General features: G+C 52.6%; 1 pseudogene across 1 annotated transcript; it reads left to right on the forward strand.

The window, feature by feature from the left end:
• Positions 1–495: 495 nt before the first annotated feature.
• On the forward strand, positions 496–1867 carry LOC308244090 (nuclear prelamin A recognition factor-like; annotated as a pseudogene). Its single transcript has one exon. The product of its transcript is annotated as a nuclear prelamin A recognition factor-like (transcript).
• Positions 1868–3619: the final 1752 nt, after the last annotated feature.

The raw sequence follows: 3619 nt of genomic DNA on the forward strand, positions 1-3619 counted from the left end.
ATAAAAATCCAGTGACCATGACAACCAAACGACCAGTCACCATGAGGTGCATCAAGCACCTCTCGGTCCATCCCTTCCCCCTACACCCCCGGCCCTCAGGCTCTGATTGATCAGGGGATGGCTAACGGGAGAACCGGGGTGAGTGGTGGTGGGGACTGGGAGTGGGTGGAAGGCAGACCTCTTGGTCCCTCCTCAGGCTCCCAATGATTGGTGGTGGTGGTGGGGCGGAACTGGGGACTGGATCCCTTAGTAGTCCTGCAGGTTCAATCTCCAGAGGACAAGCTAGGCACCAATGGACCAGCACCACTGGCACAATCCCGACAGTACTGCCAGCCTCCTGGAACTCGACCTTGGGCACTGCAGCCATTTCCCCTCCCTAGATGCTCCACAAGGAAGAAAGGATACTGCCAGCAGCACCAGGAGCAACCAGCGGTGACTGCTCTCCCTGTGCTTCCTCCACGTCACTTGAGCTGGTCCCCACCTGCCCCGCTCCAGATGAAGTGTGAGCACTGCACACAGAAGAAATGTAGTAAAAAAACAAAAACTGATGACCAAGAGAATGCCGCAGTCAACGTCCGGAGTCTGGCTCAGGAGAACAGAGAGAAGGGAGAATTCCATAAGTTGGCCGATGCCAAGATATTTCTGACCGACTGCCTGGCATGTGACAGTTGTGTGACCACAGAGGAAGGAGTCCAAGTTTCTTAGCAGAACACCAAGGACTTCTTCCATGTTCTGAACCTTAATGAGAAATGTGATATCTCACAGCACAACGTGCTGGCAGTGTCCATGTGTCCTCAGTCTCTGCCTTATTTTGCTGCTAAATTCCGCCTCAGTGTCACTGATGCATCCAGAAGGCTCTGTGGCTTTCTCAAAAGCCTTGGGGCGCACTGTCTTTGACATGAAGATAGCTGCGGACTTCAGCATCCTGGAGAGTCAGAAGGAATTTGTGCATCGGTGCTGCCAGCCCCGTGAGGAAGAGCCCCAGCTACCCATGCTGACCTCCGCCTGCCCTGGCTGGGTCCGATATGCAGAGCGCGTGCTGGGTCACCCCATCACCCCCCACCTCTGCATGGCAAGTCTCCCCAGAAGATCATGGGCTCTCTGGTGGAGGATTTCTTCGCCAGATGGCAGAACCTGTCCCCAGACAAGATTTTCCACATCATTGTGGCCCTGTGTTATGACAAGAAACTGGAGGCCCTTCAAGAAGATGTTCCCACAGCTTTGCATAGTTGCCGGGGTGCTGACTGCATGTTAATCTCAGGTGAAATTGTCCAGATAATGGAGCAAAGTGACCTCGCCTCCAACGATGCCGCAGTGGACACTGTTTGGAGACATGAAGGAGGAGGAGGTGAGGCTCCACGAGGGTGCCAGCTCCGCGGGTACCTGGTTCACATCTTCAGGCACATGGCCAAGGAGCTGTTCAGCAAGCTGTTCAACGTGGAGGTGTTCACCTACCTCACCCTGAGGAACAAAGACTTCCAGCAGGTCACCCTTGAAAGGGACGGAGAGGTTCTTCTACGCTTTGAGGCTGCTTACAGCTTTTGGAACATCCAGAAGTGGTCCTGAAGCTGTAGAGGGGCAATTTCCCCTGCCACTTTGTGGAGGTCCTGGCCTGCACCAGAGATGCTTAAGCGGCAGATGCCAGGCCCAGGCGGAGGGCGGGCGTGCAGACAGGGCACTATTGCAGCAAATGGAAGGCATCTACGCTGCCATCCCAGTATGGTCCCCGGAGACCAGCGCCCATGTGCAGGAGCTGTACCAGGAGTGGCTGGCGGGGGTGGGGAGGGGCGACTCACCCCAGGGCCCAGGAGGCCCTGTACACCGCCTAGCAGGGCCCAGGGCAGCCTGCCGGGACCTCAAGTGGTAAAGGTCCAGCAGATGCCCGGCCTGCAGGCCGCCTGAATTCCCTGCTCCCCATCTGTCGGCTCCCTCCCTCTGAGGGGTGCTGTCGTTGTCACATAGGTGCAACTGGAATATTGTATCTCGAGAGGATTGCCCCAATGTACGTGTCCTTTTATCTGACGATGGAAAAATCCCAAAGAACAAGAATGGAGACAGACTACTATCCTTTAGGCTTAAAAAGCCCTGGAAGTGTCCTGCAAAGAGCTGGGACTTGGTTCTGTCCATGCGCCTCAGAGAGATTGGATGAGGAAATGGCCTAGTTTAGCCTTGATTTTACCCACTTATGTTACTCTTGAAGGTGTCTTTGCCACAATGTGACTAAACTGCCACTTTTTGGAATAGGGGCTCATACGAAAGTCTGCATTCCCAACTTTTCTTGAAACAGATCCATGTTCTGCAGCTGTGGCCACCGTCCTGAGATCAGGTCCTGTTGACCAAGTCCTGTCGCTGGGAATCAGGGGGCACTTGAGTGGAGCCCCTGCCCCGTGCCCTTTTACATTCAGGGATTGAGCTGAACTCACTTTGGGGGAGGCAGGTGTCACAGATGGAAGGATGGAGAATGGAGAGGCGGACACCCTGCTCGGTCCCTCCCTAGGTGGGGTCAGGCAGATGGAGGCCCGCCCCACAATTGGGTGAGATAGCATCCTCTGTGTCCACCTCTCACCCCGTGGGCCCGGCCACTCCCCTCAGCTCCGGGCAGCCCGCTGCGTTCCATGACAGCACGCTCTGCCCTCACATGCTGCTTGCTCTAAAAGCAAAGGAAGAGAGCAGTTGGCTCACAGGCAACTACACAGAAAGATACGCAGCCACCACAGAGCCCAGCACCCATGCACGTTAGGGCCATCCTGTGAAGTGAGGCCTGTGGCCGGCCTAGTGATAGTTTCTAGAATACTTAGATTTTGTTACCATGTGGGTGACATTCTTCTTGAACCCCTCAGCCTGTTAGATTTCCTTCATTCATGTGTTATTGTACCTGAGCACCCATCTGGGTTGATAACTGAGACATTATGTCAAATTACCTATTTTCTGCTTTCAATCTATTTACAGTGGGGTTTCATCCTCTGTGGTAACATAGATCCATTTCTGATTTTGGAATAAACAGTTGAAGTGTCAAAAAAACAAAAACAAAAACAAAAAAGCAGCTGCCAGGTGGCTCCTGAAAACTGGGGAGAACGTCTGTGGGATGAATCCAGATCCCAAGTAGGAAGGGCATCCCACTGCCCGCCTGGAGGGCTGATCAGGTCCTGGCTCTCCCCACCCCCTTGGGACCCTACTCAGGCATGAATTCATGCACCAGGCCTCTAGTGTTTTCATATGTCTCTTGGCCTTCCTTATGTCCTCTTTCAAAAAGTATTTATTTAGGTCCATTGCCCATTTTTTTATTGGGTTTTTAATTTTTATTTTGTTAAGTTGTATGAGTTCCCTGTGAATGTTGGAGATTAAACCCTTATCAGTGATAAGATTGGCAAATATGTTTTCCCATGTGGTGGCTTTCGTGTAGTTTTGTTGATGGTTTCTTTTGCTGTACAGAAGCTTATTTTGATGTAGTCCCATTTCTTTATTTTCTCTTTAGTTCCCATTGCCCTAGGACAGTGGTCAGCAAACCGTGGCTCACGAGCCACATGCGGCTCTTTGGCCCCCTGAGTGTGGCTCTTCCACAAAATACCATGGCCGGGGCGAGTCTATTTTGAAGAAGTGTCGTTAGAAGAAGTTTAAG

The sequence above is a fragment of the Plecotus auritus genome, assembly GCF_963455305.1.
Source record: "Plecotus auritus genome assembly, chromosome: 3".
Classification (NCBI taxonomy): domain Eukaryota; kingdom Metazoa; phylum Chordata; class Mammalia; order Chiroptera; family Vespertilionidae; genus Plecotus; species Plecotus auritus.